Genomic DNA, 14,835 nt, shown 5'->3' on the forward strand with positions numbered 1-14,835 from the left:
GTGCATTGGATGGGGTAGGAGGGTTTCGGCAATAGGTCTGCAGTACGGCCAACCCCAAACATTCAAAACTCACGAGATTGGCTTTAAAATCATGAGATGACATAAAAATAATCGCTTTGGGGGGGTCTTTTTATTTGCCTTCTGCTTGTGGAGCCGTTAGCGTGCACTGGGGTCCCGGTCGGTAGCTTTCTGCACAGCCAGGAGGGCTCGAAACTTACTTTTTCTTGGAGACTGAAGGCTGAAACCATCACAGAGCCACTTGACTGCGGGAGCTGGGGCTTCAGGGGAAACAATAATTCTCCCGAGACTCGTGGCAAACTCCTGAGAGTGGGCAACGCTGAGTCTTTATTCTGCGGGATTCCCCAGAGCACTGCTCAAACGAGGCTGAAGTGCAGCACCAAACCGCTGCCTTTCCTGAGGGTTGGCTCAGTGGCTGGGTGAGCAGCAGGGTGTCCTGCAGGCCCCAGGGAGCAGGGAAGCCGCCTGGCTCAGGCTGGGAACGCTGGTCCCCAGAGAACTGGTCTGACTCCCTGCTCAGCAGCAAAGAAGTCACTTCCCCCCCATCCCTGATCAGTCACCCTGAAGCTAAGGCCAGAGCTGGGGGTTTCTCCTTTCACTCCCACTAGGGAGTGCAGGGTCCAGGGGTGTTTCTGGAAGAGCATTTGGAACTGAACTGGGGACACCAGCCTGTCAGAACAGAGCGCTCAGGTTCAGACTAATATGGTTTTTTTTTTTACAATTTTTATATGATCTAATCCGTCAACCCCACTGAGCGCCCAGAGCAGGGAAGCCGGGCTGGCAGCAGGGGGGCACAGGGAGCTTCTGAGCCCCTCAACTGCAGCCTCCAGTAAGTGTTTGGGGCCTGGGACAATGCGGGGAGGGGTAGCCCGAGGGAATCAGCAGGAGCGAGGGCAGGGGGCTGGTGTTTAAACTGCCCCCCCCCCCAAAAGTAGCCACATTTAAATCCCTGTGCAGGCCCCTGCACCATCAGTAGAACTGAGTCAGCTTTGTAGGTCACCAAGGGTGAAACCAAACAGCTCTTCAAATACAGGAGAGGGGAGATCAATCACTTGTCAGTCACTGCGCATAGATCAGGGGTTCTCACCCTGGGGGGCGTGAGGTTATTACATGGGGTCGCAAGCTGTCAGCCTCCACCCCAAACCCCGCTTTGCCTCCAGCATTTATCATGGTGTTAAATATATATATAAGAAGCATTTTTAATTTATTAGGGGGGTCTTGCTGTGTGAAAGGGGTCACCAGGATAAAAGTTTAAGAGCCACCGGCATAGAGGAATCTGTGTTGTGTGTGACCTGGTGCCATCGTGTGGCCATTTCCTTTCCCTCCTTTCGGTGAAAAGTTTTGTTATTTTGCACAGAAGCTTTATGTCCTCAGGAGAGTGCCAGGACTGCGGGCTGTAGGGTGACCAGATGTCCTGATTTTATAGGGACAGTTTGATTTTTGGGTCTTTTTCTTATAGAGGCTCCTATTGCCCCCCCCCCCCCCCACTCCCTGTCTCGATTTTTCACACTTGCTGTCTGGTCACCCTACTAGAAGGTGACAGATTAACTTCATCTCCCTTCTTCAGCTCAGTGACAGCCTGAATTGTCCTGTATCCTGGCAGAGCCCCAGGACTGGAATCAGAAACGGACCCCTCTGTAGGTAGCAGGAACGAACAAAAACGTTTGCTTTCAACGGAGCTGTCTCCTTCCTTCTCAGGTCAGAATGGCCATTATGGTAATTTATCTCCACTACCATTTCCCTTCTCCGTGGGGAGCGACGGGGCTGGTGCCCCCTCCCCATCTTTCAGTCACTCTGGGAACCTGTCTGTGCTCCGAAGTGACAGGTTGCTGCCTGTCCACGCATCCCGCTCATTACATTTACAGAAGTGAGTCATTTTCCTAGTACATGTGAAACCCAGAAGACATTTTTTTTTTTGCCAGATGCATTGGTGGTATAGTGGTGAGCATAGCTGCCTTCCAAGCAGTTGACCTGGGTTTGATTCCTGGCCAATGCAAGGAGGTGTTTTTTGCCTTGCCCAAAAGGGGTTTAATGTCAGTCACATTGTGTGATAATCACATTCTCAATGTCCTAAATCCCAGCAGGTCACTAAACATAATGCTCAGAGCTGACAGGTTGCTGCCTGTCCACCCATCCTACTTATCAGCTGTCTGTCTCCGGTTCCTCCCTAGAACTTCTGGTTCAGGTTCTTAACACCCATTCCTCATTCACACACAAAACAGGATTGATTTACACACAACATTTTGAACAGGAACATCAAATTGCAATGCAAAGGAAAAACAATTCTTGTATTCTTTTACTTATTTTAAAATGCTAAACCTACAACAAAGTGTTGACCTTAAAAGGTCTGTTACTGCCTTGAAATCAGTCCAGACCCAGATTCCAGCTGATGCATCATTACCAAATGGCCCATTAGGCCATTCCTTTCTGCTACTCAAAAAGGGTGGCTGGCGGGATATGATTATATGATACACCAATAGATTTAATACACGCTCCATTATTATTTTGATTATTTTTTATCCTTTATTTTAAATTATACAAAATACCAACCTAAAATGCTACTCGTACAATACCTCACCCTGGGATGTAGCACACCTCTCCCCATCTTTCAGTCACTGTGGGGACGTGTCTGTCCTCAGAGCTGACAGGTTGCTGCCTGTCCACCCATGCTGCTCATTAGCTGTGCAGGAATGAATCATTTTGCTAGTACATGTGGCACCTGGCAGAGCTGCTTTTTCCAGATGCATTGGTGGTATAGTGGTGAGCATAGCTGCCTTCCAAGCAGTTGACCCAGGTTCGATTCCCGGCCAATGCAAGGATGTGTCTTTTGCCTTGTCCAAAATGGGTGTAATGTCACTCACATTGGGCAATAATCACATTCCCAAATCCCAGCAGGTCATTAAACACACAGCAGAGGATGTAGTGAGCTGTAGGAAGCGTCCATGTGTCATTGGAGAAAGCCAGAAACCAGGGGAACCGGCTTCTGTAGCGCCATGTCTTGTTTGCACCATGCTCAGGGAAGAAAGTGCACATATAAAGTTTTGTGACAGTTTTTGCTGCTACAGATTTTTTGTGGTCCAGTAATGATATCATATTGCCTCTATCTAAATCCAGGGTATGCCCACCTCTTGAATACTGTGTGCAGATGTGGTCGCCCCATCTCAAATATATATATATATATATATTGGAATTGGAAAAGGTTCAGAAAAGGGCAACAAAACTGATTAGGGGTATGAAACGGCCTCCTTACGAGGAGAGATTAATAAGACTGGTGTGATGTGTTCGGTCACAGAGATCCCCTTGCTCTCATTGGCTATGCATCTGTAGAAGTGAGGTTTTTACCCACGAAAGCTTATGCCCAAATAAATCTGTTAGTCTTTAAGGTGCCACCAGACTCCTTGTTGTTTTTTTAGAGATCCCCTTGAGAGTGTCACCTGACGTGCTGAAATGACCTCTAAGCCCATTTTCCCTGCCAGCTTGGGACTTCCAGAACCCTGCCTTGTTGAGCCAGACATGCTAGCCTGCTGCAACACAGACCCAGGGTCTGAACCACGCCCCAAAGCTGCAGACTTCACTGAAAACAGGTCACCTGTCTCCAGCACCCAGACACCCAGCTCCCAATGTTGTGTGTAAATCAATCCTGTTTTGTGTGTGAATGAGGAATGGGTGTTAAGAGATAAGTGTGAAGTCCATCGCTGAGCCAGAAGTTCTAGGGAGGAACCAGAGACAAACAGCTGATAAGTAGGATGGGTGGACAGGCAGCAACCTATCAGCTCTAAGCACAAACAGGTTCCCACAGTGACAAGTTCACCAACCTCCCCTCGGAGAACGGAAACAAAGATAAATGACCAGAATGACAAACCTTAGCTCCTTTTACTCAGACCCTCCTCCAAACATCCTGGGACTTCCCCCAAAATTATTAAAATGCCCCATCCACAGCGAGCCCATGACAGTGAAATACAGCCAGAGTGTCTAAGCCAAGCTATTCTGTAGCCGGCAAGTGAAACATTTTTCTCTGTGCTTCCCTTGGAGAGGTTTGTTTGCCTAAGAAAACAAAATCCCCCAAATTGAAAATTCTCTGCTGAAAATCCAGTCCTGCTCTGTTCTGGCACTTTGATTTGAATGTATTGTTGTTCTTCACTTCTGGTTTCTGAATTATTTCAGGTTTTGGTTGGCAAAAAAAATCAGTTTTCAATTTCTAAGCAGGAAGGTGAAAAAATATATTGAAAATATCTACATTATACACATACATCTCATCCCTGGGGAATTAAGAAATGAAATACTCCCAGCTCCAGTTATGAAGAGAAAAGAGGAGAGATGAGCAGAGCTTTCTATTTAATATGGAAATTTCCAACATGCTGTAAAATCCACAAGCCGATTCACACACAAAAACCTAGCAAGAAAATCTCCCCGAAGGAGTCAGAATCACCTGCTACTGGGGGGGAAGGTGGGGGCTGTGGAATGGGATTGAAGAGCGCTGTGTAGAGGAGAGGCTGTGGGTCGTGATTGAGGGGCAGAGTGCAGAGAAGGGGGCTGTGGGTTGGGACTGAGGGGCACTGAGAATAGGGGGGTTCTGGTTGTGTGTGTTTTCCTTCTGTGCCGCCCCAGCCGTGCGCAGACAGCTGGCATGGGAAACCTCGAGCTAAGTGCCCAATGACCACAAGATCTGTTAAGGAACAAAGACACCCAGCCAGGTTTAGTGTCAACAAAGCACGGTACTAGTATCCCGCAGATTCTATCAGACCACTAGTACAGGTATTCCCGTAACAATGGACCAGCTCAGTGAAAAGCGGGACTTTCCGTTCCTCCCTAGGCCAGACAGAGACAATCCCTCTCAGATAAATCTTTATACCCGATACAAACAAGCTGGAGACGCATACTAGATCTCAGAGCGCTCGACAAGTTTGTCAAGACTCAAAAGTTCAAGATGGTCATCTTATCGCTGATCATTCCAGCATTGGAACAGAGAGACTGGTTTTCAGCCTTCGACCTCCGGGATGCCAATTTTCACATCTCAATCCTACCCGCTCACGGACAATTGCTCAGATTCACTCTGGGACACAACCACTCCCAATGCAGAGTGCTCACCTTTGGGCTATCAGCGGCCCCGAGAGTATTTTCCAAGGTTCTCTCAGCGGTAGCTGCTCATTTACACTCTCAAGGGATAATGATTTACCCATACCTGGACGATTGTCTCCTCGGAGCCCGATCTCTCCGGGCATCTCACCAAGTCACGGATACGGCGATACATTTGTTTATGGAACTAGGTCTGCCCTTCCTAGCAGGACGCAATTAACGGCCCTGCACACTTGCGTTGACGCAGCCCCAAGAGTTCACTTCCCGACTCCGAACTGATTCACAACCGACCGGCAGACATCTGGAGTCACCAGCTTCCACACTGCAATCGCCATGTGTTTATCCACCGAGAGGGCAGCTCTCATTTGGGTGTCCTTACACCTCAGGGTTGGGGCGAGCTCCGCACACAATTCCAGGAAGGTGGCTTTCCTCATCCAAAAATTCTGTAGCCACTGCTCGTCATCCCAGACCTGCATGACGATACGATCCCACCACTCAGTGCTTGTTTCACGAGCCCCAAAGCGATGGTCCACCACGTGCAGCTCTTCCAGGAATGCCAAAAGTAATCTAACGTTGCTCCTATCTATGGCAGACAGCACGTCAGGCAACTGTGAATCCTGTTGAGTTAGGAGCTTCAGGATTAACGGGCTGTGTGTTATTCGGGATGTGTTAATGACAGTTAGCGGAGCATTGCAGAGCAGTGCGGGATCCAGCTTTTCACACAGAGATGACAGGGCCAACAGCAAACAAGGGCCATTGAAAAATCCCATGAAACAAAGTGCTGGGAGGAGCCAGTTGTCATGGTACATGTAGGTATGAATGATATAGGGAGGGATAGGAGAGAGGTCCTGGAAGGCAAATTTAGGCTGCTAAGTAAGAGATTGAAGACACCGTGGTTGCATTGTGTGAAATGCTTCCAGTTCCACCCGGAAGTAATGTTGATTTCTGCTCATTTATCAACAGGCCTAAGGCCCGACAGGTGGCCAATGCTATGTCCATGCAGCATCCAACCCTTTTCCTAGTACATGTGAGACCCAGGAGAAAATAATTTTGCCAGCTACATTGGTGGTATAGTGGTGAGCATAGCTGCCTTCCACGCAGTTGACCTGTGTTTGATTCCCGGCCAATGCAGGAATGTGTTTTCTGCCCTGTCCAAAATGGGTTTAATGTCAGTCACGTTGAGTAATAATCACATTCTCAATGTCCCAAATCCCAGCAGGTCACTAAACACACTGCAGGGGACAGGACTACGTAATGAGCTGTAGGGTGCATCCTGGTCTACACTAAGACTTTAATTCAGATTTAGCAGCGTTAAATCGAATTAACCCTGCACCCGTCCACACAATGAAGCCATTTATTTCAAAATAAAGGGCTCTTAAAATTGATTTCTGTACTCCACCCCGACGAGCGGAGTAGCACCAAAATCGATATTGTCATTTTGAATTAGGGTTAGTGTGGCCGCAATTCTATGGTATTGGCCTCCGGGAGCTATCCCACAGTGCACCATTGTGGCCGCTCTGGACAGCAATCTAAACTCGGATGCACTGGCCAGGTAGACAGGAAAAGCCCCGCGAACATTTGAATTTTATTTCCTGTTTGCCCAGTGTTGAGAGCACAGGTGACCACAGATAGCTCATCAGCACAGGTAACCATGCAGGCTGATAATAGAAAAAGAGCACCAGCATGGACCGTACGGGAGGTACTGGATCTGATCGCTATATGGGGAGAGGATTCAGTGCTAGCAGAACTTCGTTCGAAAAGACGAAATGCCAAAACTTTTGAAAAAATCTCCAAGGGCATGATGGAGAGAGGCCACAATAGGGACTCAGATCAGTGCCGCGTGAAAGTCAAGGAGCTCAGACAAGCCTATCAAAAAACGAAGGAGGAAAACGGTCGCTCCTGGTCAGAGCCGCGGACATGCCACTTCTACGCCGAGCTGCATGCAGTTCTAGTGGGGGCCACCACCACTACCCCATCTCTGACCGTGGATTCCGAGGCGGGGGTAATCTCATCAGCCACACCTGAGGATTCTGCGGACAGGGAAGAGGAGGAGGAGGACGAGCTTGCGGAGAGCACACAGCACTCCGTTCTCCCCAACAGCCAGGATCTTTTTCTCAGCCTGACTGAAGTACCCTCCCAACCCTCCCAAGCCAGTATCCAAGACCATGACCCAATGGAAGGGACCTCAGGTGAGTTTACCTTTTAAAATATAAAACTTGTTTTAAAAGCAAGCGTTTTTAAATGATTACTTTGCCCTGCGGGCTTCGGATACATTCGCGGCCAGTACAGCTACTGGAAAAGTCTGTTAACGTGTCTGGGGATGGAGTGGAAATCCTCCAGGGACATCTCCATGAAGCTCTCCTGGAGGTACTCCAAAAGCCTTGCCAAAAGGTTTCTGGGCAGTGCAGCCTTATTCCGTCCTCCATGGTAGGACACTTGACCACGCCATGCTAGTAGCAAGTAATCTGGTATCATTGCATGACAAAGCCTGGCAGTGTATGGTCCCGGTGTTTGCTAGGATTCAAGCAACATCCGGTCTTTATCTCGCTGTGTAATCCTCAGGAGAGTGATATCGCTCATGGTAACCTGGTTGAAATATGGGAATTTAATTAACGGGACACAGGTGGCCGTTCCTACTGGGCTGTTTGCCTGTGGCTGAAAAGAAATCCTTCCCTGCAGTTAGCCAAGCGCAGGGGGGGGGCGGGGGTTGGCCCTGAGCTTTTCGCGTTTGGCTAGCAGGGATCTTCCCTGATACCAGCCACGCAGTGGGGGGAGGGATAAAGCAATCATCCCAGATAATTCATGGCGGGAGGGGGGACGGGGGGTTAGTTTGGTTTCTGCAGGGATCTTCCCTGATACCAGCCACACGGTGGGAGGAGGGATAAAACGATCATCCCAGAGAATTGGATGGGGGGGGGTTAGTTTGTTTTCTGCAGCTGAAGGTTTACAGGAAAACTGCAGCAGTCGACCGGCTTTGCTTGGTATGTGGGAAAGGAGGGCACAGAAGCCGAAAGACAATGGCTTACCATGGCCGCATGCATGCTGAGTTCTGTTGCCTGGACCTGCGTCTGTGATCTCTAGCAGCAAAGCAACAGGCACTCAATATTAAGATGGAAAATGCGACCTTGTACTGAAATCACATGTGCTATGTACTGTGAATAGTGTTGTTCACCATGAAAGAGTATAAGCATTGTTCTGTAAAATGTATCATTTTAAAACTTCTCTCCTTTTTTTCAACCCTCCCTCCAGCAGCTGCAAATCTGGGGACAGGACTATGTAATGAGCTGTAGGACGCATCCTTGTCTTACTGGAGAAAGTCAGAAATGAGGGGAACAGGCATCTGTAGCTCGTTGTCTTGTTTGCACCATGCTCAGGGGAGAAAGTGCACATATAAAGTTTTGTGACAGTTTTTGCTGCTACAGATTCTTTTGTGTTCCTGTAATAATACCACAAACCAAAGTTCAGCACCAATGTGGACACAGGCACGTCCCTCAGAGGCAGCTGCAAATGTTACTTGTCTGCAGCTGAATCGGGCCTTTCACGTCTTTTCACCTGTGCTTGGCTGGGCACTACACCCCCTGGCTGGAGGAGGCAGGGCTGGCCCAGGTGTCAAGTTGGAGCCTGACAGGGCAAATTCAACCATCCCACCCCTGGCTCTGCCCCTGCCTGAGAAGGTTGGTTTGTGTTGGGAGTGTGCAAAGCAGAGAAACACGGATCCAGGCCTGAGGTTTGTTGTTTTCTGAAGGGTTTTGTGGGTAGGAAGGCTCACTGGGGGAAGGGCTGGGTACCAAGCTGAAGAGAGTTCTATGGGAAGGAGGGGTAGAGACTGTAACCATCCAATGAGGATGGGATTCAAATCTCTGTGGATTAGCAGTCCATCACCTTAGCCACTCGGCCACCTCATCTGAGCCGTTTCATCTCATCCCAAAGTCAGTGCTGCTCGGAAGCTTTTTGCCAGGACAGGGAAGGCCAGGACGGGAAGGTTTGGCTTTTAAAAAACCTTCTCTGTGGCATGTACAAGACGAAATGCAATGAACAAAACCGAAAAGACCCCCTTGGGGGGCACAGAGACCGGGTTTGCTGTTCACAGTCTGTATTTCGGAAATTTCCACCGTTAGTATCCAAGTTCGTTTGTCAGCCTGAGAGAGAATTGGGGGTTTCACCTTTTGATACTCGTATCTCTTATCCGAACACGTGTGACCAAAGACACCTTGTATGTGGCTTCTCCCTAGCCAGATGGGTTTGTTCGGACAACGGGAACAGAGAAGAGTAGTCATGGTGTTACTGGAGCGCACACTTTAAAATTGCCTCAACCCCTATCTCAAGGCAAGGTCAAGCAACCAGTTGGCGGTGCAGAGGGGAATTGGGGCGGGGGAAGGTATAAAACACTAAAAGGCCAAAGAAATGCCTGTTCCTGACCATAGCAAAACCTCACTCCTCACCCCTCCCACGGGGTACAAAAGAGGTGGGACAAAGACCCACAATATACAAGGGAGGGGAGATCAATCACTTGTTAAGAGTCCCTGTGCGGAGAGGAATCCTGTATGTCCTGGTGCCTTCGTGTGGCCATTTCCTTTTCCTCCTGTCAGAGAAATGTTTTGCTATTTGGCACAGGACAGACCCAGGAGCGGGGACTGCCTCCATGTACCAAACACCCAGAGAAGGTGACAAACACCCTTAAGACCAGGCAGCCGTCCCTGTTAAAACCATCTCTCTTCTTCAGCTCAGTGACAGCCTGAATTGTCCCGTATCCCTGCAGAGCCCCAGGACTGGAATCAGCAACGAACCTCTCTGTAGGTAGCGGGAACGAACACTTATTGTAAAAGGAGCTAAGGTTTGTCATTCTGGTTATTTATCTTTGTTTCCCTTCTCTGAAGGGAGAGGTGGAGTTGGTGACACCTCCCCTTGGGATGCAGCAGCTCCATCCCCAGTCACTGTGGGAACCTGTCTGTGCTCAGAGTTGACAGGTTGCTGCCTGTCCACCCATCCTGCTCATTAGCTGTGCAGGAATGAATCATTTTACTAGTACATGTGGCACCTGGGAGAGCTGCTTTTCCCAGATGCATTGGTGGTATAGTGGTGAGCATAGCTGCCTTCCAAGCAGTTGACCCGGGTTCGATTCCCGGCCAATGCAAGGAGGTGTTTTTTGCCTTGCCCAAAAGGGGTTTAATGTCGCTCACATTGGATAATAATCACATTCCCAAATCCCAGCAGGTCATTAAACACACAGCAGAGGATGGGACGATGTAGTGAGCTGTAGGAAGCGTCCATGTGTCATTGGAGAAAGCCAGAAACCTGGGGAACCGGCTTCTGTAGCGCCTTGTCTTGTTTGCACCATGCTCAGGGGAGAAAGTGCACATATAAAGTTTTGTGACACTTTTTGCTGCTACAGACATTCTAGCCTGCTGCTACACAGACCCAGGTCTGAACCACGCCCCAAAGCTGCAGACTTCACTGAAAACAGCTCAGCAGGTCACCTGTCTCCAACAAACAGACACCCAGCTCCCAATGGCATCCAAACCCCAAATAAATCTGTTTTACTCGCTATAAAGCTTATACAGGGTACATTCATAAACTGTCCGCCCTCTATAACACTGATATGCACTGCTGTTTGCTACCCCAGGTATTAATCATTTACTCTGGGTTTATTAATAAACAAAAGTGATTTTATTAAGTAAAAAAAAGGAGGATTTAAGTGGTTTCATGTAGTAACAGACAGAACAGTGATACTCTTTTTACATCATGTCCCAGTGAGAGCAAAGCGCCACCAGAGCTGGAGTTGTGGGCTGCTGTGGTTTCCTTCCCAGATGCTGGAATAATTTGCAGCACGGAGACCTGGCTCGGGGCTGATGAGCAAGAAGATCTGAGTTAGCCATTTGCATCAAAAGCTTGGCTTTCCCATTGAGGAATCAGCCCCCAGTCTCCTTCGGGACAGGCAGGAACACTCACCCCTATACTAACGAGGAAGAAATTAGGAGCTGCTTTTGCACAGGCACAGAGGAGAATCAGCCAGGGAAGCTCCTCAATGAGCTGTGGCTGCCACAGACCCAGCTGGGACGGGGTTGGTCTGGGATCTGTGGGGGGTTCGCAGTAGAGGGAAGGGCCGAATTGGGGGCATTGTCCTGGGATTCCTAGGGGCTTTGCCAGCAGATTGGGGGGTGGCATTAGGGTCTGAGCTGGGGCAGTAGCAGGCAAAAGCTTGCAACCATAAACTAAACCCCACCCCACAATGCATTGGGCAGTGTCCTTTGCCTCAGTTTCCCACATGGCAGTGGGAAAGTCTGACAAACAAATGCCCCTTTAACACATCACACTCTCCCTCCATGGCACCCCACTCACAATTGTCTGTGCTGGGTTAGTGCAGACCCAGCCTTCAGAGGTGTGTTCACAGGGTTCACCTCCCAGCTCACAAGCAGGGTCGGCTTTAGGCAAATTCAACCAATTCCTCTGAATCGGGCCCCGCGCCCAAGCCCCGGTACGGCGTACCGGCAAGAGCCAGTGTGCTGTATCAGGGTGGCCCGGCTTCCCCACGGGGCCATTTAAAGGGGAGCCCTTGGGTAGTGCTGCGGGGCTCTGGGGGCTATTTAAAAAGTCTGGGGCTCCCGTTGCTTCTTCCTCCCCGGCCCTTTAAATAGCCGCTGGAGCCCCGCCGCTTCCCCAGGGCTCCCGCAGCTATTGAAGGGGCTGGGGTGGTGGAAGCAAGGGAGCCCCGGGCCCTTTAAATAGCCTCCGAGCCCCAGGCTGTTGCTGCTACCCCAGTGGGGGAGTGAGGAGGAGGAGGGGGCACTTACCGTACAGGATGGGCTGTACCCGCACACCCTGCCCGTCTCCAGCCAGCCCCGCACCCCCTGCCCTGCCTCCAGCCAGCCCCACACCCCCTGCCCGCAGCCAGCCCATCTCCAGCCAGACCCGCACCCCCCTGCCCTGTCTCCAGCCAGCCCCGCACCCACTGCCCTTCCCGCAGCCAGCCCCTGTCTCCAGCCAGCCCTGCACCCCCTGCCCACAGCCAGCCCCTGCCGCACCCCCTGCCCTGCCCGCACCAGCCCTGCATCCCCTGCCCTGCCCGCACTAGCCCTGCACCCCTGTCCTGCCTGCAGCAGCCCCCGAACCCCTGCCCTGCCGCTGCCCGCAGCCAGCCCCGCACCCCCTGCCCACAGCCAGCCCCTGCCGCACCCCCCTGCGGCCCTGCCCAAAGCCAACCAGCCCCCCCCACACCAGCCGTGCACCCCCTGCCCTGCCTGTAGCCAGCCCTGCACCCCCTGCCCTGTCTCCAGCCAGCCCCACACCCACTGCCCTTCCCGCAGCCAGCCCCTGTCTCCAGCCAGCCCTGCACCCCCTGCCCACAGCCAGCCCCTGCCGCACCCCCTGCCCTGCCCGCACCAGCCCTGCATCCCCTGCCCTGCCCGCACTAGCCCTGCACCCCCGTCCTGCCTGCAGCAGCCCCCGAACCCCTGCCCTGCCGCTGCCCGCAGCCAGCCCCGCACCCCCTGCCCACAGCGAGCCCCTGCCGCACCCCCCTGTGGCCCTGCCCAAAGCCAACCAGCCCCCCCACACCCCTTCCCGCACCAGCCGTGCACCCCCTGCCCTGCCTGTAGCCAGCCCTGCACCCCCTGCCCTGTCTCCAGCCAACCCCTGCCACACACCCCTGCCTGAAGCCAGCCAGTCCTGCACTCTTCTGTCTCCAGCCCTGCCAACCCCTGCTGAACCCCCCTGTGGTCCTGCCTGAAGCCAGCCAGCCCGCCCCACACACCCCTGTCTCCAGCCAGACCTGCACCCTTTGCACTGCCTGCAGCCAGACCCTACCTCCAGTCAGCCCCTGCCCTGCCTCCAGCCAGCCCCATGTCCAGTGGTGCCCTGCAGTTCCCAGGGCAGTAACCCTGCACACCTGTTTCAATGAGGGGGGCAGGGAGCAGCTGGGACCCACACATGTGCACACCCTAGGGTCACCAGACAGCAAGTGTGAAAAATCGGGACTGGGGTGGGGGGTAATAGGATCCTATATAAGAAAAAGACCCAAAAATCGGGACAGTACTTATAAAATCGGGACCTTTGGTCACCCTAGCACACCCCCAGGGAGTGGTGGGGACCCACACATGTGAAACGGAGTTCATTTCTAGTTCAGGCCCATCTTTTTAAAGAAGAACTTTAGGTAGGGTTAACATACATCCGTATTTTCCCGGACATGTCAGGCTTTTTGGTTCTTAAATCGCCATCTGGGAGGAAATACGGACGTATGGTAACCCTATTGGTACAAAAAATACATACTGTGGCACATCCCTTAAATCAGAACTTTTTATAGGGAACCGGTTGCTAAGTAATGAAAGGCTTTTTTTACGTTTGTTTGTTTTTTTAGTCATCCCTGCTGGGGCCCCACCGAAAATGTTCAAATTGGGCCCCACACTTCCTAAAGCCGGCCCAGCTCACAAGTGTCTGTGGTTGCTGTGCAGAGCTGCAGTTGCTACAGCTGCTTTTCTCGGCGGCTGGCCACTCGCTGCCTTTCCTGCCGCGTTCTCAGGTTCCCCTGCTTAACCCAGGCGTTCAGTGAGTTCAGCTCTTCGGGATTGCACTGGGTAGCCGGGAACCTCACTGCCAGTACAGCCTCTGCCTTGGCTTTCCTTGCACCAGCGTCCTGACACCAGGTCTGAGACAGAGCGCCCAGAGGCGCTTCTCAGTAATTTCACTCTGCTAATCACCGAACAGAAACAATAACTCTCCCTGGAGCGTAATTAGCTTTGTCTTCAAACACTGAACAGGTCAGAGCACGTCTAAGACACTTCAAGCACAATTCACCTTAGCACACAAGAACATCTGCCCCCTCCTCCTCCTCACTTTCCCTGGCATTTGGCGTCCCTCTCCCCCAGTCAGAGAGTAAGGTTCAGTTTAGGGCGACCTGTCATAACTAGAAAGGGAAGGGTAACAGCCCTCCTGTGTCCAATACTATAAAATCTCTCCTGGCCAGAGGCACCAAAATCCTTTTATCTGTAAAGGGCTAAGAAGCTCAGGTAACCTGGCTGACACCTGACTCAAAGGACCAATAAGGGGACAAGATACTTTCAAATCTTGGGGGGAGGCTTTTGTTTGTGCTCTTTGTTTTGGTGTTGTTCGCTCTTGGGACTAAGAGGGACCGGACATAAATCCATGTTCTCTTTCATGTCTTTCATATTTCAAACTTGTAAGTAACAGCCAGGCAAGGTGTGTTAGTTTTATCTTTGTTTTCTCAACTTGTGAATGTTCCCTTTGCTAGAGGGAGGTTTATCCCTGTTTTGTTGTAACTTTGAAATTAAGGCTAGAGGGGGTTCTCCTGGGCTCTTTGAATCTGATTACCCTGTAAAGTTATTTTCCATCCTTTTTTCACAGAGACGATTTTTACCTTTTCTTTTTAATAAAATCCTTCTTTTAAGAACCTGACTTATTTTTCCATTCTCCGAAGACCCAGGGGGTTGGGTCTTTGATCACTTTGTAACCAATTGGTGAGGGGATTATTCTCAAGCCTCCCCTAGAAAGGGGGTGTAAGGGCTTGGGGGATATTTTGGGGGAAGAGGAACTCCAAGGGGTCCTTTCCCTGTTTCTTTTTCAATCACTTGGTGGTGGCAGCAGCGTACCAGGTTTTAACCTAAGCTGGTAGAAATAAGCTTAGGGGGCTTTCATGTGGGTCTCATTGCACTCATGTGATTTGTAACCCAGCATCAGCCAAAACTGTCCCTTTTGGCAAAGCCGCCCCATCATGCTGCGTAGCTAGGC

General features: G+C 51.0%; 1 protein-coding gene and 3 non-coding genes across 20 annotated transcripts in view; all 4 read left to right on the forward strand.

Moving 5' to 3' along the window:
• LOC103306853 (zinc finger protein 436-like) overlaps nucleotides 1-14,835 on the forward strand; it is a 495,746-nt gene that overhangs the window by 211,308 nt on the left and 269,603 nt on the right. The window lies entirely within an intron of this gene.
• TRNAG-UCC (transfer RNA glycine (anticodon UCC)) lies at nucleotides 1,943-2,014 on the forward strand. The gene has a single exon. It is a non-coding gene; the product is annotated as a tRNA-Gly (tRNA).
• TRNAG-UCC (transfer RNA glycine (anticodon UCC)) lies at nucleotides 2,762-2,833 on the forward strand. Its single transcript has one exon. It is a non-coding gene; the product is annotated as a tRNA-Gly (tRNA).
• TRNAG-UCC (transfer RNA glycine (anticodon UCC)) lies at nucleotides 10,157-10,228 on the forward strand. The gene has a single exon. It is a non-coding gene; the product is annotated as a tRNA-Gly (tRNA).

This window comes from Chrysemys picta, chromosome 16, assembly GCF_011386835.1.
Source record: "Chrysemys picta bellii isolate R12L10 chromosome 16, ASM1138683v2, whole genome shotgun sequence".
Taxonomy (NCBI): Eukaryota; Metazoa; Chordata; order Testudines; family Emydidae; genus Chrysemys; species Chrysemys picta.